Genomic DNA, 24,750 nt, shown 5'->3' on the forward strand with positions numbered 1-24,750 from the left:
ATGTGGTCCAAGAACGTAGCCTATAATTTTCTAACTCAATGCAAAGATTTTCTAATCTTTGGATCTCAGAATCAAGAAATTCCAACACAATGCAACGAGAGAATGTGAGAACAAGAGACAGGAGGGTAGCGTGTTGGTCCAGGACAGGACAGCTCGCGGGTAGCTGGGACTAGTTTGGCGTCCCCAAGAGGGGCTTGAGATGTACAACTCTGTGTGGCTGGTGGCCGGCAGGCTGAGGACTTGGGACTCCAGGATCTGGGGCGGGGGGAGCAGGACGGCGCCCTTCCTTCCAACATTGAGAAGGCGAAGCCTGCTTTCCTCAACTTGGGGAGGGCCAGGCCAGGCGAAATCTGAGCTTTACTTCATTGTTGGAACTGTTCGAAGTTTAAATCTGGTCTTTTAAGGAAACTTGAGAGATCACGTAGGCCTGGAATGTCTCCTGAGAAAGTGCCACCCATTCCCAGTCATCGGAGGCCCAAGGAGGCCTTGGAGACTTTCTCAGGTGGCTGGAACAGGAGAGGATGCCAAGACCTCCCTGCGATAACTGAGTGGACACACTGAGTTGTTTAGGGATGTACTGAGTGATGAGCATCGGGCCTTGAAGAGCATCTGTAAAGACAGTGACCCCAGGTCTGGGGTCGTTCGGCATGAGTAGTCAGTTCTTCCTGGTTGTGGTTGGATCTTGCAAGGTCATTCCTAGTTCATGATCATAAAACTGTGTCATCAGCAAAAGGAGATTTATCCTCGTCCGTATGACGCTGGGGGACACACACCCAGTCTTGCAAAACTCTCTTAGACTATTAAGATACAAGTTCACGGGTAAGATTACGAGGAAACCAGACGGAAACCTGGTTTCACAGAGTTTGTGACCCCGACCCGCTCTGCTGGGTCACCATTCCTGCCCCTTCTTAACATACTGTGGTTTTAAAATGCAGCGCTTGCCATAACCCTGAAAGCTGAGGATTCTATCATTATTTTCTGCCCTCTGCACCTTTGGTTTTTAGCGTGTTTCAGATTTCTAACTTCTAACACCTTCACTTCCTCAACTCCTGATTTGCTCCCGGACTGTCCCAGAAAACTCCTAAATAGTTCGAACGCTGTTCCAGATGAAAATTGCTCTGAGAAAAATCACCGGTACCTCCCAGGCACACACGCTCTCTGCCTGTCAGCTGCATTTCATTAGCTACAGACATTTCTCAAGCGCTTCATTTGGACCACAAATAGGAAGTTGCTGACCATCCACGGGTCTCTGGGAGAGAATCACCACGCCAAGATGCTGGAGTCAGCACACAGGGCCTCAGAACAGACCCCTTGGCCGGGAGACAAAGGAGAGGGGCCGCGTGTGTTTACCAGTGATTTAATGAGGCCGGGAGATTCTCAGTTCTGGGCCAGAAATAGTAGAACAAAACACGACATGGTCAAAGACGCAAAAATGGGGAAATCCCTTCATTTGGAAAAAACGAAGGGCTGTAGTGGGGAGCAGAGAATGATACCGCTTTCGGAGTTTTTCTAAAGTTATTTGCTTAAAATATATTCCTTTGGTGTTTGCCCCGGATTCCTACTTGGCACTGAACTTTGGCCAATTGCCTTGAAGAACAGGGCTGAATGGAGCCTTCACACAAGCCCGGTGGGGGCAGGGGGGTGGGGGGTGGGGAGGCCACTCAGTGTCATTGACCAAGGGTCCCTGTAGGCACAAGGCTTTCCGCTGTCCAAGACTTCTCCCTTCCCCACCCTCAGCTACCCACCTTCTCCGGGAAGACGCTCCTTAGCCCTGAACCTCTGGAATGGAATTTAGCCTCCAACCACCATTGTTATTTTTCCTCCAGCTAAAACCTTGTCTTCATCAAGCTGGGTGGTCCTAGTACAACAGAAGAGCTAGAAGAATGTCAATGATTTATAGAATTCATAGATACTATCAGCAAAGGGGTAAACCAACATATGCTTCCATTCAGAGTGTAAATGTTTGTTGTTACAAGATTATTCTTAAGTATCATTTTTAGGACACCGGATCACACCGTCAAAGGTTGGACATGACTCAAAGAATTTTATTAGTGCACATCTCCGTTTCTATTGGGTCCTTGTGCCTTTCCCTCTTCTTTGTCTCTAAGACAGCTTTAAAAACTTCATGAAGAGTCCTAAGAAATAGCTCTGGAAAATAGATCTGCGTGCCTACATTGTCGCGCGATTTCATAGAGATTTGAGGGGTTAGCACAGTGACTCCTGGCCACTGGGGGCTGCCCGTATGAGCGTTAGATTTTAGAAATGCACCCCTCTTCTTCTAGAATAGAAATGTGACTTAAAAAAACAAGCACAGGGATTTCCCCTTGTGGCTCAGTGGGACCTGACATAGTATGCATGAGGATGTGGGTTCAATCCCTGGCCTCGCTCAGGGGGTTAAGGATTCGGGATTGCTGCGAGCTGCAGCATAGGTTGCAAAGGCTGCTCAGATCTGGTATTGCTGTGGCTGTGATGTAGGCTGGCAGCTGCCATTCTGATGTGACTCCCAGCCCGGGAGCTTCGATATGCTGTGGGTGCAGGTGTAAAAAAGCAAAAAAAAAAAAAAAAGCAAAAAAAACAAAACAAAACAAAACATGCATGGGGTTAGAATTTCTTGGCATAGGGGACATCTAAGATGCCCTTGTGGGGTTAATGAACAAGGAGCTAACAATTGCCGACTCACAAGTTCCGCCTAGTAGTAAGGAAGGCTATTTGCAGAGACAGGAGGTCAAGGAGAAAACGGAAGGGAGAAGCAAGAATCCATGAGCCTGTGGACTGCGTGCCCGTCATCGGAACGCAGAACAGTTGGAAGCTGATTTTTGGTAGCATAGACCCCCAAATTATTTCATAATTTATTTAGTTATTTATTGGCCTCACCTGTAGCATGTGGAAGTTCTGGGACCAGGGATTGCACCCGTGCCACAGCAGTGACCCATGCCCCAGCAGTGATAACGCCGGATCTTTAACCTGCTGAGCCACTGGGGACCTCCAAGATTCCTTTCATTTGGGTCTAATAATGAAGCACAAAATGCACAGACTTATTATCAGGAGTTTATGTCTGCCCATTCCACTCATGTTAGTAACTCCTACAAAATGATATCTTCCGTAGAGGAATTAGGAACAGCGGGTAGCATCTCTGTCTGTCTAAGACCAGGAGATGCAGGACCTGGACACCCCCAGCTCTAACGGGAAGGGTGAAGGATTTAGCTTCCTAATTATGATCGATGCTGCTTCTTCCCTTTGTATCAGCACACAGGCGTCTTGTGAGTGAGTTGTGCTAGCTTTCAGGTAGGGGAGCTGGGGCACCGTTAACAAGGCAGGGGCGGCCTGACTCACACGCAGAGCTCTGAACTCTGGGCAGGTCCCAGCTTGCAGGGAATCTGGCTGATCCTGATAGCTCTCGCCATCAAGACTGAGCGTTGCGTGCTGGGTCCTGCCAGCTCCCCAGGCCAGCATGCGGGGTGGCTGTGCCTGGAGGATCTCTGGACCGGTACGTCTGCTCCTTTGCTGCAGATGACTGATGTTTTGCGTTTGTCTGGAATATTGTTTCCATGATTCTTTTATTAAAATCAGCTGTGTTGGGTGCCCCTAAATTATTCTTAGCTCAACTGAACAAAGAATGTCAACGAGTGAGTGTGTCATTTGAGTTATAAAATGGAAAGGCGGGTTTCAATCTTGCATCTGGTAAAGATGTGAAGATGAGACCAGGCAGAAGCCTGTCTCCAAAGGTGCAGTGAAGGAGTTCCCGTTGTGGCTTAGCAGGTTAAGAACCTGACTGGTATCCATGAGGATGCAGATTTGATCCCTGGCCTGGGTCAGTGGTTAAGGATCTGGTGTTGCTACAAGCTGCAAATTAAGATGCAGCTTGGATCTGGCATTGCTGTGGCTGTGGTGTAGGCCAGCAGCTGAAGCTCCAATTCAACCCCTAGCCCGGGAACTTCCATATGCCTCGGGTGCAGCCCTAAACAAACAAATGAACAAACAAAAAACCAAGATGCTATGGAAAGAAAAATTTGGTCCATAACATAGAAGAGGAGGGAGAGACTCAGCCAGCACAAATGAGGGGTTGGGGAGGAGGAGGGCTGTACTGGTAGAATGGGCCAGCACCCTTTTGGGAATTGTGGTTTTTTTTTGGGGGGGAAGGGGCTCACCCATGGCATGCAGAAGTTCCCAGGCCAGGGATCAAACCCACACCACAGCTGTAACCAGAGCCACAGCAGGGATAATGCTGGATCTTTAACTGCTGAGCCACCAGGGAACTCCTTCCTTTTGAGGGTTTGGAGTCATTTCTAGGGATGAATCAAGAGGGGAAGGGATGGGGCCAGCTTCCCCAGAGATGGAGCTGATTCTGGAATCCCCAGGTCCCCCGAGTCTTTGTTGATACTTTCTCCCAACATAACACAGGGTTTTCTAGTGAAGTAATGATGTAGCTGGAACGAGGACACATCATATGCATCTCTATGCATTTCCTCTCCTCTGAGATGTGCAATAGCCCACGTCTCAGGCCCCCCCCCCCATTTTGTGTAAGTGACATCTCTGTTGGCTGAAAGGCCACAGCAGCTGTTCCCCGTGGACGACTGTCCCTGCACAGAGAGCTTGACCAGTGAGCATCCTGACCACCGATGTTTTTATTGTACCTGATACAGGAGGTCCTGGGGTGTAACCTGCTGAAATGTGCCACACAGACCCTTGGTGCCTCCAGACTTAGGAAGGAATGTGCTGGATGAGACATCAGAAGTCCTAAGTAATTGGCAGGGCCCCTAATTGGTTTCAGATGCTCCTCGGTTGGAGTTCCCTAATCTTATTATTTCCAGGGAATTTGCAAAAGCGACTGCTACGCTGGGGGAGCCTGAGTTTGCCGATGACCTAAGGACCCCTTCCTTCACCTCCTCTCCTGTAGGTGCCCTTCGCCAGGGCAGGCTCATCCCTCACCTGACCAGCCATCTATCCTGCTGCTCCGGGTTGTTTTCGTCATTGCTGTTTTATTTATTGGTGTTTTTGTTTTTTTTTTTTTTCTTTTCAATCTCAGCATTTCTTTGAGTCTCTATTTAATCCGTCCAACACCAAAAATTCCTTTGAGTTTCTTCAAATATGGAAAAAAAATCAGTCTATTCAATTAAAATATGTATATATATATATATATATATATATACTGAGGGAGGTCCCTGGTGGCTCAGCGGGTTAAGGATCCAGCATTGTCACTGGAGTGGCTCAGGTCACTGTTGTGGCACAGGTTTTATCCCTGGCCTGGGAACTTCTGCAGGCTGTGGGCTCAGCCAAAGAAGAAAAAGAAATCCGTCGTGTTACGAAAGTGGAAAATTGTTGGTGATTTCTCTCTGCAGTTTTGCTGTCTTGAAATCAAGTCTTCTGACTCTTCTAAGGTCAAAGCATGGAGCCCCATTCCATCAAGACAGGAGGATATTAGTTCTATGACCAGAAATAGGGCTGTCATGTGGCCTCTTCCTGCCTGCTTGGTGGAAAGTGTTATGGTTTCACAGTTATGGTCAGTAGCTGGGGTCTCACTGATGCTTCAGAGCACCTGGGTGACAGGCAGGGCTGGCCTCCTTACTCTGCTTGCAGTGGAAACACAGCTTAGGAAGGATGGCGACGTGGTGGGGTCACACAGGTGAGCACCGGTGCAGCCAGACCTTCTGGGGCCCTGTACTCCCCAGGACTGAGAACCCCCTGGGGCCCACAAGGGGATGAGGGGCATGAGGTGTGAGCAGATGCTGGTCAATCACTCTGTCCTCGGGAGTTCCCTCCATGGCTCAGCAGTGAACGAACCCGACTAAGATCCATGAGGACACAGGTTCGATCCCTGGCCTTGCTCAGGGGGTTAAAGATCTGGCGTTGCTGTGAGCTGTGGTGTAGATCACAGACATGGCTCAGATCCTGAGTTGCTGTGGCTGTGGTGTAGGCCAGCAGCTACAGCTCCAATTCGACCCCTCACCTGGGAACTTCTGTGCCGTGAGGAAGGGAGTCCCTGCAGGGGTTTCCAATACCCCCCCCCCCAAGCCTTTTCCCTTGGTGGGCTGTTTTCTTTTTTCTTTTTTCCTTTTTTTTTGCTTTTTAGGGCTGCACCCATGGCATATGGAGGTTCCCAGGCTAGGGGTCCAACTGGAGCCATAGCCACTGGCCTACACCACAGCCACAGCAACTGGGGATCCGAGCCACTTCTGCAACACACACCACAGCTCAGGGCAATGAATCGACTCTTTTCTATCGATTCCAGGACCTTACTAGATCCCAGCTACGACAATTCCCACCCCGCCCTCCTCTGAGTCCTGGCCGTGGAGCCCCAGATATTTTAAAACCACAGATGCTTAAGGCTGGAAAGCATTTTGACAGGTCTCCCAGGCCGAGTTAATAGCTTTCTCTCCTGCTTTGCTGAGGGAGCCTGAGAACAAAGGGGGCCTCCTGGTCCCCCAGGACACACAGGCTCTGGATGCAGCCATGGGGCAGGCTGACCTGTCCAGCTCCTACCCTAGGGCTCCTCACCTAAAGCTCTCCTGGTGCTGAATTCTCCAGGGAACATGGACTATGGGCTGGGCAGACTATGCAGGTTAAGGGGACCGGGGTCCCCCAAACTTTAGCAGAAAGAACAGCAGCACTTTGCAAAGCAAAACTGCAATGAGATATCACCTCGCACCTGCCAGATGGCCATCATCAAAAAGAACACACATGGCAAATATGGGTGAGGACGTGGAGCTTCTCCAGCCTACCTCTATTTCAAATAGTATTTACAAGAAGAGAAACTGTTGCACAGCTAGAGTGTTCCAGCTGTGACCTGGCTGGTGCCGTGCCAGGGTGACACGGTCAGGCCTTGAGGGGACACTGTATCCTAACGCCACCTGCCGATTTAGCAGGTGGTCAGTGGAATCCACTGCTGTTTTTCTACACAACACATTTATCTGATATTTGCATGAATGAGTCTATTCCTCTGATCCTTACAAACTGCTCTGGCGGCTTAGGGGCAAACAGGCAGACAGGCTCCATCTCCACGTGGCCTTCCCAGCCCAGCAGGAAGGTGAACAGTCCCCATACACAGGCTGCTATTTGGGTACAATCGTGGGAAGTGGCTTGAGGGAAGGAAGGCCTGCTTGGAAAGTAATAACCGGGCAGGAAAGGCTTCCTAGGAAAGGAGGTTCACACGGAGACTTTCAGGAATCCCAGTGTCAGCCAGGAAGGAGCAGGATTCCCAGGAGAGAGGAGAGCTTGCGAAAGAGTCTGGGCCGTGGGACATGCCAAGGGGAGCTGTGGCCCTCGAGTGGCGAGACTGGGCACACAGGGGCCGAGTGCGGGAGAGGACATGCGTCTTTATCCCACAGCAGAGGGAAACCTCCCCAGGCCTCTAGTCCAGGCCTGACCCCTATCGGGGTGGCCTTTGGGAGGGAGGGTCCCTTGGGATGCTAGGTAAAGATCGGGGAGGTCAGGGTGGCAGGAGCCGGGCTGGCAGGAGGCTGACGGTCCCTGCAGGTGCATGAAGGTGAGCCTGGAGGGGAGGCTTCGGGGGATGGGTGGCCCGGGGGGACCAGGAGCAGGCAGGCAGTGGGTGTGTGAAGAGTGGAGGTGATGGGCGTGGTTACTGGCTGGCAGGTGAGGGGTGGGGGTGGGGGAACAGGAGAAAAGGGGGCAGGACCCACCTGGACATCTGTGTGAAGGGTCTTTGAGCCAAAACACAGAGATACCGGGGTGGGAGGGGTGGCCACGCCGGAGAATCAAGGAAGTGCCCCATCAAACAGGAACACCTCCGGCAGAGATACACGCGGGAGACTTGTCCGCGTGAGGATGCGGTTCACGGCTCAGGTGAGGACGTCTCTGCTGATACCTGGAGGGGCCCCTGCTAAGGGAGGACGGGAAGGGCAGCCAGAGCCGCGGCCCCACGTCCTCCAGTGGGGGCCGCAGGTTGGAGGCTCCGGCTTCCCTGGGGGTCCTGGGAACGGGTCCTGTCCTGCGGGATCTGGGATGATGTCTCAGACTCGTCCCACCTGTCCCACGTGCCTTCATCCGCACTTGACCAAAGGAGAAGCGGAGACCCTCAGGGACTAGACCCCCAGCTCAAGTACCCCCCCCCACCAGGGAGGGAGCAGGTTGGTGGGGGCTGGGGACCCACCAGGAAGCCAGGCCACTAGCCACTCAGACCCCTGAAGCCACGGGAAGGGATGACAGTCTTTTGAGTTTTTAAGAGATCTAGATGTTTAGGTAATTTCTTGTTTTCGAAACACTCCAATTTGTTCACATTTAAAAAAAGCACTGTTGGGGTCCCAAAAATTGGGGGCAGTCTACTCCAGACCGTGAGTTTTAAGTCTTCAATTTAATGTTGGAAAGCGATACCCACTACTACACATAAAACAGGTGAACAGGGAGTTTCCGTCGTGGCGCAGCAGAAACGAATCTGACTAGGAACCACAAGGTTATGGGTTCGATCCCTGGCCTCGCTCAGTGGGTGAAGGATTCGGCGTTGCTGTGAGCTGTGGTGTAGGTCGCAGACATGGCTCGGATCTGGCATTGCTGTGACTCTGGCATAGACAGCGGCTACAGCTCCGACTGAACCCCTAGCCTGGGAACTTCCACATGCCGTGGATGTGGCCCTAAAAGGACAAAAAGAGAAAAAGAAAAAAAAGGTGAACAATAATGCTATAAAATTGGGTTGTGGTGATCACTGTACATCTATAAATGTAATAAAATCCATTGAGTAATTAAAAAAAAAGAAAAAAATAAAATAGGTGAACAACAAAGACCTACTGTAGAGCACAGGGAACTATATTCAGTATCCTAGGATAAACCATAATGGTACCACTCATGGGAAATAATGTGGAAAAGAATACATACGTGTATATGTATTTATGTATTTATGTATGTATCACTGACTCGCTTTGCTGTGTACTTGGGATTAGCCCAACATTGTGAACCAACCAGAGGTCAATACAAAAATTTTAAAAATGGAAGTTGGCTAGAAGATGAGGGGCCGTCACAGGATACGGAGAAACAGGGGCGGCTGGACAGGTGGGGTCCGGGGCTGTGGGGGCCAAAAGCGCGGGAAGGGTCTGCCCGGGTAACCTCAGCCTCTGGTCAATTTTTCTCCTTGCACGTGATTCTCTCCTCGTCCTGCAGAGACCTTTTCTCCCCGTGAGAGGTCAGTTGTCCGAACGCCTTCCCCACTCCTGACGTGGGCCTCCAGTCCTTCAGCATTCCAAGGCAGTGGTGCCGGTGACCCGTGACCCAGCACTGACCGTGAAGTAGGACGCTGGGGACGTGCGTCCCAGGGGGCCGGGAGACCGTAGGACCTGTGGCGGGGGCAGGAGTTGTGAACTGACCACCTAACTGAGTTCACAGAGAGGTGTGGTTTGGGCCACCTGGCGGGGGGCGGAAGGGGGGTAGTTTTTGGTAGCTAACTTTCACTGGGCAACACGTGCAGATCTGAAATCGGGTTTTCCTGGAAGTTGACGATGGGGACTCCGAGGCCTCCCCGCATGGCACCGCCAGCTGGGTTAGAGGGCCACTAACCATTGTCCTCCCCTGGGCTTGCTTGACCCAGTCCCCTACCTGTCTACACTCTCTGGGCAGGTGAGTTTGAGACCCTGTGGGGGTCAACCCCAGATCTCCTCTGGGCAGGAGACACAGGTGGAGTGAGTGAATGAGCGAATGAGTGGCTGAATGAATGAATGACCAAGCAGACGTGTCCTGCTTCTGTGCCTAGAACCACGACCTCTGTGTGAGGGGCAGAGCTGGGCTGTGGTTTGGGCCTCTTTCCCCTGCTTCCAGACACCACGCAGCCTCCTGGGTCTGTGCTGGGTGCCGCCTCCCTGAACCAGAGAAGGAGACGTTCCTGGCAAAGATTAGCCACCCCAAAGGCCATGGCGTACCTCCCCCACGTCCCCCCAGCCCCCTTAGTTTTGCACGTGGCTCAGTGGTTAATGAATCCAACTAGGAACCATGAGGTTTTGGGTTCAATCCCTGGCCCCTCTCAGTGGGTTAAGGATCCGGCGCTCCCATGAGCTGTGGCGTAGGTCGCAGATATGGCTCAGATCCGGTGCTGCTGTGGCTGTGGTGTAAACTGGCAGCTGCAGCTCCGATTGGACCCCTAGCTTGGGGACTTCCATATGCCTTGGGTGTTGCCCTAAAAAGCAAATAAAATAAAATAAAACAAAACAAAACAAAACAAAACAAAACAAATAAAATAAAATAATAAAATAAAATAAAATATTAAAAAGAAAAAAGAGAAAAGAAAAAAAGAAAAGAAAAGAGACAGTACTAGTGACAAAGTCGCCAGGACCCCTCCCCTCCCGGGTCTCCCCGGCAGCCTGCAGTGCCTGATCCCCGCTCAGCCACATCTTTTGCTCCGTCTTAGACCAGTTTCCAAGCTCAGACGGAAGCAGGTCTGTGCCTCCATTGTCCCAGGAAACCACGTCCCCGGGGTGGCCCTTGTCGTGAGCCTGGCTTCTCTCTCCCTGCTCAGCCCTCCCCACTTCCCGTGGGTGCCCCGCGAGGCCCGAGAAAGAGAAGGGCCATGTCACTGGTTCTGCATCACATCCTTTTCTGGGGAGCCCCAGCCGAGGGCGTTGGGCCGCTGATAAAATGCGGAAGCCAATGTGCCGGCCCCTCCGTGCCACCTCCGAGCTGGGGGGCGGAGGCCTGTTTCTTTTGGGTTTGATGAGTAAACCATGTGGAACAAAATCAAAAGCCCTGCTGAAGTCGACACAGATGCCATCTGTCACTGTCCCGGTCTGGTGGGCGGGGGAGGGGCACTGGATTAATTGACAGGCTCTTTAAAACCTTTGCCAGCAGTGACTCAAGGCCTTCTTTTGAAAAAATGCCCAAGTGAGTGAAAACAGTAAAATTTCACTTTAGCTTTCGAGTGGGAAGGGTTGGGTTTTGAGGTCAAATGTCTGGTGTAATCCTTTTCGGTTTAAAAACGCACATGGATGGTATCCGCTCATGTTCAGCTCTCCTCTCCTCCTCCTTCTGAAATGCATCCCTTGCAATTTATCAAGCTATTCTTAGACATTAAATACATCCCCTGCCTGGGCTAAGTTTCCTCTAATTGCAAAGGGAGGCATCTATTTGGGGCGAGAGTCTCTGGTGGGCAGTGATGAGTCCAGCTTAATTAAAAAGTTGTGCTGCCCTCTGTTTATCTGCTGAAACACAGTCCTGCCTCGGTGGACACTCTGGGTACCCTATAAAGGCCTCCGCCAGCCAGGGCCACATGTCTTCAGGGACACTGGAGCAGCCCTGAGCAGCCCTTACTGACCTCTCCCGGCATGAGCCCTTCTGACCAGGGAGTGGCCCCTGGTCTCCCTCAACCTTAACGCTTGAGGGACGCGGCTCAGGGCAGGTCCCACACATGCACCCCTGTCCCCTCTCTTGTCCCATCTGCTCCTGGCCCTGCCCAGGCCCTGGCTCATCACTGGCCGGTTGTCCATTCACGGTGCACGAGAAACTCTTGCCCTATCCCTCCATGGTTCACGTGGAGGCCCTGGACGTTTTGTCCTTTTTCTTTTCCCGAAAGTGGCCATGCTGTCACCTGCCTTCGTGGCAGCTGACGTGCTGTGAGAGCGACCTTCTGTATTGTCCTGCCTTGACCCCCCACTGGGGCAGGCCAGAGGAGCTGTGGGCTTGCAGGCAAGGGACTGGGTCTTCACGAACCATCTGCGTGGTCAGACAGCTGTCTTTGAACTTTGAACTTCTGTTTGATCATATTTAGAGTAAGTATCATAATAGCTTTTCTTACAGAGTTGTTGTGAGGACTAAGTGAATAGAGAAAAAAAGTGCCTAGATCTCTCCCTGATGCACGGTGGTATGTAATAAATATTAGTGAAAATCAGTGTCCTTAGTTGCTCCTGCAATGAAGCTGTAGAGGGAAACAAAAGACCTCCCCTCTGAAATAATAAGAAATCACTGAATAAACCAAAACGCTGTCTTGGAACACCAAGAACTCTCAAAGAACTCCAGAAGGACCAGCCCTTTCTAGAGGCTCCAGGGCCAGCTGCTGAAGTTAGGGGCAGGGCAGCAGAAGTGAAACCTGCTAGAGAAGGTCAAGGCCAATCTTTCTAGGCTTCTGTTTTGGGTGCGCACCTGTAGGAACCCAGAAGGAGAGACGATTCTTGGAGCCTAGCAATTCTCTCACATGGGAAGTGTGGAGGCTGAGGGTTTTAAGTCATGTGATTGATGCTCTTCCCTTCCGCGTCTTGAGACGCTCCAGCCTTGAGGTCTTGCCCTCTTGAGATCTTACGACCTTGAGGACCTGCTGGATAGCGAGGTCTCAACTCTCCTTCGAACCTCTTGAAGCCAGAGCGGAATGAAGCAAAGCTACAACCAGATTTCCACCCAATCCAGGAGCAAATCTCTCTGAGTTCTTCTTGGCTGCCACAGAAAAGACTCATGAGATTAGGTGTAGGCTCACCCAGATAATTCAGGATAATCTGCCGATCTTAGAGTCAGCCGATTAGTAATGACATTGGCAAGTCCTTTTTGCCACCTCATATAACATGTCATGGGAGTCACGCTAGGCAACAGAGGACCTGGGGTCACACTTCTGCCCTCTACGCTCCCAGTTCCAGAACCAGCAACAGAGAAAACAAAATCCTTTTAAAATCACATACATCCTTTCTGTACTAGTCAGTCAAGTGAGGAGAGTAACTAGGTACAGCAATTTTCTTTTTTTTCTTTTTGGGCCACGCCTGCAACATATGGAGGTTCCCAGGCTAGGGGCTGAACTGGAGCTGCAGCTGCCAACCTACACCACAGCCATAGCAATGCCAGATCCGAGCCGTATCTGTGACTTACACTGCAGCTCATGGCAACACCGGATCCTTAACCCTTGAGTGAGGCCAGGGATGGAAACTGCATCCTTATGGATACTAGTCAGATCTGTTTCTACTGAGCCACAATGGGAACTCCTAGTCCCCGTCCCTGTGATGGCTTCTTCTCCCCTGACTACTCTTAGAAAGCAGAAGGAGAGACCCTGTGGGCAAGGTCCTGGCTTGTATCTCCCACTCAGCAAAACAGGGAGCCTGCAGCTCTCCAGACTCTTATCTCCTTGGCTATTAATGAAGCCAAAGACCACTGACCTTCACTGTGCACGTGCTCCATGCCTGGTGGCCGCACTACGTACTGCGTGCCCATTCATGGCTTAATCTTGCCAGCAACCCCAGGAGAGCAGCATCATTAAAATGAATATGCATTAATTTTGAAATGGGGAAAAGGACTTAATTTTGAAATATAATTAAGATGCAAGTTCAGAGGAAAACATGTGTGTTGAGGAGTGGGCAACGTGATATTACAAGTTCAGTTCTGTTAGCTAAAACTGAAAAAGAGACTCCTCCTAAAATTCTGACAACTCATCTACAGAATGATTTAGAAACACTGTGAAGGATTCAGGAAAGAGTTACAGAGCACTCAAATAAAAAAGGAACAAAATATACTATATTAAAATTGTGGTTCCCCCTGAGAAGGTACAGTTGATTCAACTCAGTTTATTCCCATAATTCATCAAGCATAGAGAAGAAAAGCCACATGATGATTTTAATTAATGGCAAAAAAAAGACCTTTGGTAAAATTGGAAATAGAACTATTTCTAATGTGCATAATAAACTATGACTGGGAAAATACTTCCTTGCAGTACCTGCTGTGGTGCAGTGGAAATGAATCTGAAGTAGCATCCATGAGAATACAGGTTCGATCCCTGGCCTCGCTCAGTGGGTCGGGGATCTGGCGTTGCCCTGAGCTGTGGTGTAGGTTGCAGATGTGGCTTGGATTCCATGTTGCTGTGGCTATGATGTAGGCTGGTGGCACCTATTCAACCCCCAGCGTGGGAACTTCCATATGCCACACCTGTGGCCCTAAAAAGCAAAAAAAAAAAAAAAAAAAAAAAAAAAAAAAAGAGAAGGAAAGAAAGACTTAACACTATCTATCCGAAACCCATAGCACTAAGGAGGATGCATACAGCATTTATCTCCAAAATCAGAAACATCTACATATCAACTAGCACAGAGGCTGTCCAACTTTGTTTTAGAAATTTAAGAAACTTCATTAAGAAGCATAAAAATCGCTAAGCGTGGGAAAGCAGGGGAAAAGTTAACTTTATTTGTTGCCACGGTGTCTATTAGTAGTGAATTAGTTCAACATGGTGACCATATAGAAAAATGCATTTACAAAATTTAATATTTCTACTATAATTATAAAATATGAAAAACAATGCTCTATAGCAACCCAAAGGTATAATGACTTAGAAATCAGTTTTTAAAAGCTGTTGGTGTGTTACAGCGAGATTAGAAAACAACGACAGTGAGAAATTACAATGATCAACACTTGAATGGGACTAAAAATTGATTTCAGTGCAGTATCATAAACCTTTAACATGTGTCAGCCTAAATGTGTGTGGTTGTAGTTCTTTTAGAGCATTCATCATTCACTTGCTCAATTCCCATGTATTCGCAGTTAGAGAAGATCCCTAATTATCGTTTTAAAATCAAGTTTATTGGAATGCAGTCTTCAAGTAGTAAAAGTTATACTTACAGCTGTATAGTTGGGTGAATTTTGACCACAACCATGTACGTACACTCTAAAGGTATGTACATATGTATACACCCTCTAAAAACTTCCCTGTTGCTCCTTTGTAGTCAGTCCTTCTCCCTACACCCAGCCTCTGGCAACCACTGATTTTATTTCCATCCCTGTAGGTTTGCCTTTTCCAGAATATCACATACCTGGAATCATCTATAAGGTAACGATTGGTGGTGGGGCTTCTTTCACATAGCATAGTGCTTTTGAGCATTGAACTAGCATTAAAACATTCATGTTTTTGTACATAAAAATAATTCATTCCTTTTAACTTCTGGGTAGTTTTCCATTGTGTAGAGACATCGTAATTTGTTTATCTATTCCCCAGTTGAGGGACATTTGTGTCACTGCCAGTTTTTGACAATTATGGATAAAGCTGTTATAAGCATTGGTGTGTAGTTTTTGTTTTGTTTTGTTTTTAATGGAAACATGAGTTTTCATTTCTCTTGGGTGAATATTGAGCAGTGGAATTGCTTGGTCATATGGTAAGTCTATGTTTAACTTTATTAAAAATTATATTTGCTTTTCTTATCCTTGGCTCCACCTCAGCTTATTTAGCTCTTCAGGGTGATTTTACTCACCTCATTGTCCCCTCACCTGGTCTCCTGACGCTGAATACTAATGTCTCTTTCCATAGTTCTCAACCCTGGCTACTCATTGGGATCAATCTCCTCTCCAAGGTGGGACCAAGCAACAATTGCCAGGGGTACTTAGTTGGTCTGAGGAGAGATGGGTCTTTCATGTGCATTTGAAACATGCTTCATGTGTCATGTGCATCAGGGCTAAGAGCGCCTTTCTGAAATGTGCCACTTGAAGCTCTAGAAGATAAGGGAAACTGAAGATGATAGAACCCAACAAAAATTAGGGAGGATGGAGGGTGATGATGTGTGTTCGTGTCGCGTCTCTCCTCCTTCACAAGACAGAATAAGCGCATGCGGCATCGGCGTGGCGGGCCTGGAGACAGATGGCTAAGCACACTGTTTAATGTTGTCATGACAGCCACAGGAATAACCCAAACCAGAAACTCTTACGAGGCTGTCTATGAAATGTGGGGTGGGCGGATAGAGGAAGAGACGCCCCCTCTTCACTTAACATCTTTCTGTACTGGGTGAAATATTTTTTTACCATGTTGACGTATTACTTTTACAATAATAATTTAAAATGAGTTGAATTGAAGGCTACCTTGCTGATATGAAGGCTGTGTTGGGAGGAATATTGGCGGTGGGTGGGTGGGTGGAGGGGGTATTTGTAAGGAGGAGTTCCTACCAGGACTGGCGGAAAGGGATGGAATCCAGAATCCAGATGGAGAGGCCGGCTTTAGAGGGGAGGGGCGTCTGAGTGGGAGAATGAGGTGGGCTGTGGGAGCCATGCTTTGCACAGAAGAGAGCTGGTGAAAACGCTGGGTACTCGGGCTCGGGGCGGGGGGGCTCAGCTCTTCATTCACCGAGGGGGCCACGGATTAGTGTTTTGCGGAGAAAAGCCTGGCTTGCTTGTGGGCAATGGGACAACTGGCATGGAGGCAGTGAGTGAAGGGTGACAGCCATAGGCAGGAGCAATAAGGTTACCAGATGGCTGAATTCTGGAATGTCCAGATTCCTGGCCCAAAAGTTGATGAAGTCAGTGAGACTTCAGACAATGAGTCCAAAAGACCTCCTATCCCAGTGCTAAACAGATTGCAAGTCCTTGAAGTTGTGGAAACCTAAGGTAAAAAAGCAAGCCTGAGTTTCTTAAATCATAATCTTATAAGGGCTCAGATGTAGGATTGAAAGGATATTTATCCCCTAAAAATCTCTCCTACCTTCATGTCCTCAGGTTACAAGCTCCAGTCACAGGGTGCTGCCACACATCCCCAGGACCCTGGCATCTTGTGCTCTTACTGACACCCTGTCCCTGGTCTCCCGGCAGGTGCAGGAGAACTTGCAAGACCCCAAGAATGGATATGCCTCCTTAAACGTGTACCCTGTGTGCCCCGCTCACCTTACCCGAGACCCAGCCCCAGCCCCGGTCACAGAGGGAGAAATTTGAATATAAGACACAATGGAAATAGCAAAACCAGTTCCACTCTCCTTAGTCTTCTAAACAGAAAGAGGGATTCGATGTGGGAAGCAGTAAAAGTTTATTCCACACCAGGAGATTTTATGTTTTTGCCCCTAGAGCACTTTTCCCCTTGTTTTACTCGTGTTTCGGAAATCTAGAAGACTTGCGAGTATGGAGGAAAACAATGAAAACAGCCTAACTGTTGGATATTTTTAAAAGAAAATTCAGCAGAGCAGTTTACCCCCTTCCAGATGTGGTTTCGCATGGGCACAGTGGGACGGAAACTAGATTCTCAACAGCAAAAGCCTTATTTTCACTGAGAGTGGTTGAAGGAAAATTATTGTATGCTGTTAAAAGAACTGAAAAACAGCATGTGAATCTCATCAGCTGGATATATTGTGACAACATCAGCTGATTGTTATGCATCTCAAAATATGAAACTCCATCAATTTTTCTAAATTTGCTTTTGCACATCAGTGGAATATCTATCTATCTATCTATCTATCTATCTATCTATCTATCTATCTATCTATCATCAAGTCTAGAAAGCTGAGAAGGAAAGCAGAGACCAAAAGCCCAGCTGGAAGGGCACCTGTTGGCTGCATCTGTTGACTGCACCTGTTAGTAGCATCAGGAGGCACACTTGCACAAGGTGTGGAGTAGTCTGGAGGCTTGTGGGAAAGGGAGATGATCTGATCGACACCACCAATCTTCCCGCATCCTCAGCACCACCTCCATCCTCATCGGATGTAGATACACTATCCAGCCTCAGTGACTCGCTCCAGCTCACGCACCTGCTACATGGACATCGTGGAGGCCAAGCTTCTGATCTTGGCAGGACAGTGGCTCCGCACAGCTGATCATTTGACATCCCAGGACCTAGGGATGGACATGGTGAAATATAACATTCTGATCTGGCCCTAAATCTGCTGCTTGGTCACAGAAGGCCAAGGGAAGGCTTATGCGGTTAAGGGAAAAAACTCACCCGAAGCACATCAAGTGTTGTCTGCTGTCATCAGGCTCTGAGCAGGTAAGTGCCGCACGTGGCAACCAGATGTGGCCCGCAGAGCCCGCCCCTGTAATTTACTGTACGTGGCGGCCCAGATAGTAGTCTCTCACATATGGAATTTAAGGAGGAACCCCACCACTGGTCACATAGCTAAGTGCCTGTTTTCTAGAGAGGGATTCAACAGCACACACATTTTTCTAGAATGGAAGATGCTCCGGGGATGCCTCTAGTCTAGTAATTGGTGCAGATTGCCTGGGCTGTCATCTCAGCGAGTGATGCAATCTTAATGTTTCCAACAGGATTGATAGGCAGAAGAAGGCAAAAAAACACTATGTAAAATGACGAAAAATAGGAAGTTGTTAGGGAGTTCCCTGGTGGCCTAGTGGGTTAAGGATCTGGTGTCACTGCTGTGGTGCGGCTATGATCCCTGGCCCAGGAACTTCCACATGCAGCCAAGAGAAAATTAAGAAGTTGTTAAAATTATATATAATATACATACTTCATGTATGATTTATATATTTCCAGTTCTCTCTACAACGATGCTTAGAAAACCAGGAAGAAATACTCCCACCTCCAAGGCTGTGTTGCTAAGTGTGTGTTTCCAGAGTTGCCTTGGGCAAAGTCCGTTGCCCATCACCACAGCTTCGGGTCATCGCTGCCACGAGGACTACCCCTTCAGAGGTCAGCTGCACCCAGCACCCATCAAAACCACACGGAGATCACCCATGACAAACGGGGAACAGACAACTTTGCACGTTCATGCCCCAGATGTTAGTGCAGGTGCTCTCGGGTGATGAGCTTAAACCTGCCCTGAACTCTCTCTGTGTGTGTTAAAGCTTTCAAATATGAAACATTTCTGCCCTGGGCAGGACAATAGGTCCACACACCTGACCACGTGATACCCACGACCCTTTCAAATATTTCTAAAAGTTTCAGATTCTCTAGTTTTCGTTCTTGGCCTTTTGTTGTTGTTGTAACTTGTTTAAAAGGAAGAAGGGAATCCATGCTTCCCTGCCTGCTTGGCCTGAGTTGACGTCCTTGCTCTGGGCTGTGAGGTCTACATACCTGGCCCTGCAAGGTTCAGTCCCACGCATGGACCTTCTGTGTCTGCAACCTCCCAGCATCAGCACGAAAAAGCAACCTGCCGTAGAGAGCGGGGGTGTGGTCCAGCAGTCCTGCACCTGCTGGGATGTGGATGAGGCGCATGTTGAGAACAACCCGGTGGGAAAGGCCTACTTTCTCAAGTGCTCCTTCTGGGAAAACAGCCCCAGGTGTTCAGAGACCAGCTGCAGACCAAACGGCAAAGCTGCAGACCATCCCCCGCCGGCCTTTGTGACCAAGAAGAAACACCCTGTGAGTTAAGTGTCCAGTTAAAACATGGAGAGGCCAAGGTGTTGGCTGAGCGGCGCTCAGTGTTGGGTCCTTCTGGCTTGGGAAGGGCACGCCCCGTCACACGTTTTTGTTCCATGAAACAGATAATTGCTGATTTGGGGACGATAACCTCAGATACTAGCTAAACCATTTTTGAACTTCCCAAGGAGCCTTTACTCGCTGTCATTTGATCCCACCCTTCCCGGCTTTTCATTCCTGATCCCACTTGTTTACAGTGAATTTAATCTCTGTCCTACTGAGGGTTTAGTGGGACAAATCCCAACCTCCCTGGCCATGTGACCACATCAGCTCAGCCCAGAAAAGGGGCTTTAAATGTGTCTGTCTCTCGAAAGAACAAACAGTCTCAAGGCTTTAAAACTCCCCCTGTAAAGAGTCTTTAAAGGACATCAGCCCTTGGAGTGATAGGGGGACCACCCCGGGACAGGATAAACCAGGTTTTGAAATGGAAAATAAGTCCATTTTTCAAGTCCGTGTGTGCCTCTGAAAAGACTCAGATCAGTTTTATAACCGTTTTGTACATAAAAAAGCAAGAGAAATTCAATCCGTGTGGCTCAAGGGTGATCTTCAGACCCCCAGGCTCATGAGGGCCACCCCCCACTCCCAGCCCCCTCCCAGATTGGGAACATCTGAGTTTATGCCTGTTTGGGGCCACCCTAGAAGCCTGGCCGTAAACACTGCCTGGGATGCTGGGGGTGATATGTGTGGGTAGAACCCACCATCCCGTCCAGACTGGGTCACGGCTGCGGATTTTTCTTCTTTCCTCTGGAAACTAGGAGTTGGTGCATGGAATATAAGTTCAGTTCTCATTAAAGGCTGTTCTATGGAAACAAAAGTCGTACACCCAGCTCATCACCTTTGGATAGACAAGAACCCCCTTGGGTTTCTTGGTCTAAAAGCAAAGCTGGTTTTCACATTGTGACTTGAATTTAACTCAACCCACAACTTTTTTTTTTTTTTATTGGAGGATAATTGGCTTCCAAAGTTGTGTCAGTTTCGGGTGTACAGCAATGGGAATCAGATAGACACATATATACATCCATTCTTTTCAGATTCGTTTCCCATACAGGTTATTACACAATATGCTGTAGATTTTTGGAGCGTTGCACCGTAGGTTCTTGCGATCTATTTCCTGTACAGTAGTGTGTACATATCAATCCCGACCTCCCCCCAACAAAACTGGGGGAACATACACGTAAGACGTACCCTTTTAAGCCCTTCTAAGCGAACAGCTCAGGGGTGTGAATTACCTTCGCGGTGCTGAGCAACCCCCCCCTCCCCCGCTCTCCTCTCTAGAACCTTTTCATCTCCCCGGAAGGACGCTCTGTCCAGGTAAACACGAACCCCTCCTTCCCCCTCCCCAGCTCCCGGCAACCACCACCCACTGAGTGTCTCTGGGAGCATGATTTTTCCAGAGACCTCATCTCGGTGGATCCATGTACTATCTGTCCTTTCTGCCTGGATTATTTCACTTAGCATAGCGTCTCCCACGGTGTAGCTGGCGTCAGAATGTCACTCCTTTTCAAGGTGAAAAATATTCCACTGGATGGCCAGACCACGTCTTGTTTATCCCGTCGCTGTCCGTGGACGCTTAATTTGCTTCCACCTCTTGCCTGTTGTGTTAGCGGCGCTGCTTATACATATGGACGCATAAACATCTGTGCAAACCCCTGCTTTCACTTCTTCAGGCCACTCACACAGAATGGGAATTGCTGGATCACGGGGTAATTCTATGTTTAGAGTTTTGAGAAAACGCCACAGGGGCTGCACCACTTTACCTTCCCAGCAACAAGGGTTCCAATGTCCTCACATTTCCACCAGCACTTTTTATTTCTTGTTGTGTGTGTGTACTTTTTTTTTTTAGTAACAGCCATCGTCACAGGTATGACGTGTGCCATCTCAGGGTTGTTTCGGTTTGCATTTCCCTAAAGATTAGTGATTGTGAACATCTCGCCATGTACTTACCGGCCGTTTGTGCGTTTTCTTTGAAGAAATGTCTTTTCCAATCCTTTGCGCGTTTCTACATTGAGTTGGGTTATTTCTGTGCTGGTTGTTGAACTGTGGGAGTCGGGGTGTATTCTGGATAAAACCCTCACCCGATAGGGTGGTTTGCAAACATTTTCTCCCATCGGATGGTTTTGCCTTTTCGCCCTGTAAATGGTGCTGTTGATGACAACCCCTTGATGAGTTTTAATTGGCAGGTTCATCCCTCCCCCAGCCTCAGGGTGGGACACGAGAAGGTTACGGGACAGGGCGTAACCCCACAGTGACCTGAACCCCTGGCCACACTGGAGCCGGGAAGCAGAGAGGGTTCAGAAGGAGGTACCAGGCCTCTCGAGACAAGGGACACCAATGGGCCAATCCTGGCATTACTGTTATTTAATTCTCCCGTGTCTGTGGGCTGCCTCCCTTACCAGACCGGGAGTCAGGGGCCCACACTCAGCATCTTAGAGGCCCAGCACCCCCGCCAGCCCCTCTCTTAGCATTGTCCAGTGAAGGAACTGATGGAGCAGCGTGTCACATGACCAAATGGACTGCGGCACATGCAGTCAGTGGGCCCTGCAGGTCTGTGACCTTGATCTGTGCCTGCACTGGCCATTAACCCCGGGGTTTCTTGTTGCAGCATGCCTTCTGAGGCTATTTAATCCTCGCACAGAAATTGGAAGCCCTGAAGGTCATGGGTTACACATGAAGGAATCCAGGTCTGCGGGGAAACCTGAACCTTGGCATCGCGTAATGCCTTCCAGACATCCTTGCCTTCGTCCCGCCGCCTCGTTAGACCTCAGCTCTCCAGGTTCACCCACTGGCCCATCCCATCCCTGCCTCTGGCTCTGAGTGGGCTGTGGTGGCTGACACCAAGGAGACCTCTGGGATTAAATCTGCTGTCCTGCGGGCTGACCCATCACGGCACAGCTCCGCCCTGAGAACCGGGCTTCTTCCCTCTCCCTCTGGCAGGTGTTCCCTGGGCTCCTCGGAGCCGATGCCAGGCTCTGAGCTGAGGGTCTTGAATCCAGAAACCTCCCTACCCCTTAATTTCCTCCTCTGGGCTCGGAGTCTGTCAAAATGGGTGAGATTCCCGATTTGGATGTTAACGTAGAAAACGTTGGCCTCGGTCCCGCACCTTGTGATGATAAAACACGTTTTGCCTCAGCGTCTCTCTGGCCTGCAGGGGATTTTTTCTCCTGTCGTGGCAGGAACCAGGCACATAACCAAGATCAAGCAGGGTCAGGTAGTGGGAGCGGCTGTCACCCAAGTGCTCTGCAGAGGCTCCAGATGGACTTTCCGGCCAAATGACAAGAGTCAGGGCCGTCAGGAAAGGCGGGATCCAGGTCCTCCTCCAGAGTATTTCTTCCTGGTGGAACACGGGGACTGAGCTCTGAACCCCGGGCTGTGCCAGCTGCCCCTCGCCATGCCCCCCCCCCCCCAGGTGAAGTTCTAGGCCTTCTCCCTGCTGGACCCAAGGGTTTTTCTTGTGGAATACGAGCCCCAGGCCACATTCTTCCACCCCTTCCTAGCATGAGAAATGGCTTTTTTTTTTTTTTTGGTCGTGGTCTTTATTTTTGCTTATTTTTAAAAATTTATTTATTTATTTTTGGCTGTGTCTATGGCATGTGGAAGTTCCTGGGCCAGGGATCAACCCCGTGCTACAGCAAAGACCCAAGCTGGCAGTGACAATGCCAGACCCTTAACCCACTAAGCCACCAGGGAATTCCTTGTTGTGTTTTTTGGTTTTTGTTTTTTTCTTTTTACACTCATACTGGTGGCGTATATAAGTTCCCAGGCCACTGGTCTAATTGGAGTTTCAGCTGCTGGCCTACACCACAGCCACAGCCACACCAGATCTGAGCCTCATCTGGGAGCTATGCCACAGCTCACGGCAACACTGGATCCTTAACCCACTGAGTGAAGCCAGGGATTGAACCCGAATTCTCAGAGAGACTCTGTCGGGTCCTTGACCCTCTGAGCCACAACAGGAACTCCTGACTGTGGTGTTCAAACTCATTTTTTCCCATCCTAGATGAGCGGATGCTAGTACTTTGGGGGGTAGAGGCAGAAAGAGCAGTTTGCTGGAAAGGAAGGGCCCTGACCTGGGCTCAGGGGACCCCAGGACGGAGAGGGTGGGGAGGGCCTTCTGAGCACTTCATCAGCAAAACGGTGTGTTTGGGGAAGGGGCTGCCTTGGGGGTCATGAGAGCTAAGGCGGGGTGGGGTGGCGGGGGACAGAAAACAAGGTGTCAGGGAGGGATCTAAGATCTAGAATCTGTCCTGTGGGCGAAGAAAATTTCTCTGAGTGACAAGATGGGGCGGGGGCTCCAACCAGGTGGTGTAATGGGGTGGGGGGCGGTGTAAGGTCCAGGAACTCAGAGAGAGGTGGCAGCTGGGAGTCCAGAAGTCCAGCCCATGGGCTTAGACCTGCATGGTTAAGCGTTTGCATCTTCGTGACTTAATGGGGTCCTTTCCGTGGGACTGTGGGTGCCATGAGGCCAGGCAGGGGTCTCACACATCCTGATACCAGCCACGCCAGGTGCACGGCAAATGCCCAGGATGTGGGATGAAAGGGCAGGGGGCGTGGAGAAGACTCCCTAGCAGGTGAAGGAAGCAGGAAGCGGGAGGTGAGCCCCGGTCCCCACTGGGAGCAGCCCAGGGAGAAGCAGCACCTCAGGCAGGTGGGCTCTGAATGTCCTGATGGCCACTCCTGGGAGGCCTGGAAGCAGATGTGGTAACAGCAGAAGCTCTGAGATGGAGCCCCCACAGGTGACATTCAGCATCATCCAGATCTAAGGCCAGTCACTGATGACCTCCAGGCACCTGTGCCGAGGGAGCTGGGGACTTATGGGGGGCCCCGGCACACTTGCCCTTTGGGGGTTCACATGATGCTCTCCAAGGCACTTACGTGGGGGGAGGTGGCAAAGTCAGAAAACACTGCCCCCCCACCCTGCCGCCACCCTTACTGGCTCGTGCCCTGGGCCCTGGAAAAACCTGATGCTCTCTGCTGGGAGGGGTCAGACCCTGTCTTCCCGGGCACCTTGACCCTCAGGTGTGGCAGGCATGCTGGGCTGGACCAGGTGTCACAGGCTCCAGAGGACGGGTCCCCACAGGGACAGGTCTGTGGATGGAGGAAGAGGGCAGAAGATGCTTGCTGCCCCTGGTCTGGAAAGAACCCTGTCTTGGACCACAGGTGCCCAGCCTGGAGCGGGTCTGGAAGCGTGTGTGTGAGTTGGAAGCCAGCAACCTCTGCTCTTTGTGCCTCGTCTACTCTAAGACGTGCACTTCTGAGAACACATCAAACGTGGTGTGAAGCCACTGTATGTGCAAGAGAGAAATGGGGTGTTCCTTCCATGGAGCCCCCTCCCCGGTGGCTGGGATGTCTGTCAGGTCCATGAGAATCTTCATTCCGGCGCATCAGGAGCTGGGTCACCATCAGGCCCCCGCTCTGCCCTGGGTGAAAGGAAGTCCTCCCCCTGGTCCCCGTGACCCGGCCCCCAGCCCCTCATCCCAGACAGCTCTCTGGTCACCTCCATCGTGCCACCCTCACTGGGACTTCATCATGGGTACATTTCCTGGAATGAAGCTTCTGCCAGTGCCCTGCCTGGGGGCAGAGGCTGCAAAGGCCACTCGTGTACTTAGTTCTCTCTTCTTTTACCAACTGAAACCTCAGGCTTGGGTGCACGTGTCTAGTGGGCCCTGGACTGTGTTTCTGCTCAGCTTTGGCCAGAACAGCTGAACGTCTGTCCTGAGCATTTTTTGAGACTCATT

General features: G+C 50.0%; 1 long non-coding RNA gene across 2 annotated transcripts; it reads left to right on the forward strand.

Moving 5' to 3' along the window:
• The first annotated feature begins 7,253 nt into the window (after positions 1-7,253).
• LOC146396227 (uncharacterized) lies at positions 7,254-21,112 on the forward strand. Of its 2 annotated transcripts, none has more exons than XR_014829164.1 (4): positions 7,254-7,483; positions 7,740-7,803; positions 16,465-17,626; positions 18,131-18,286. It is a non-coding gene; the product is annotated as an uncharacterized LOC146396227 (long non-coding RNA). The 2 variants fall into 2 exon arrangements; XR_014829163.1 differs by lacking the exon at positions 7,740-7,803 and adding an exon at positions 18,595-21,112 and having other exon boundaries at positions 7,275-7,483.
• Positions 21,113-24,750: the final 3,638 nt, after the last annotated feature.

This window comes from Sus scrofa, chromosome 15 (assembly GCF_054392235.1).
Source record: "Sus scrofa isolate SSC_HxYL_T2T_F1_AM1 chromosome 15, Sscrofa_HxYL_maternal_Yorkshire_Landrace_v2.0, whole genome shotgun sequence".
NCBI lineage: Eukaryota > Metazoa > Chordata > Mammalia > Artiodactyla > Suidae > Sus > Sus scrofa.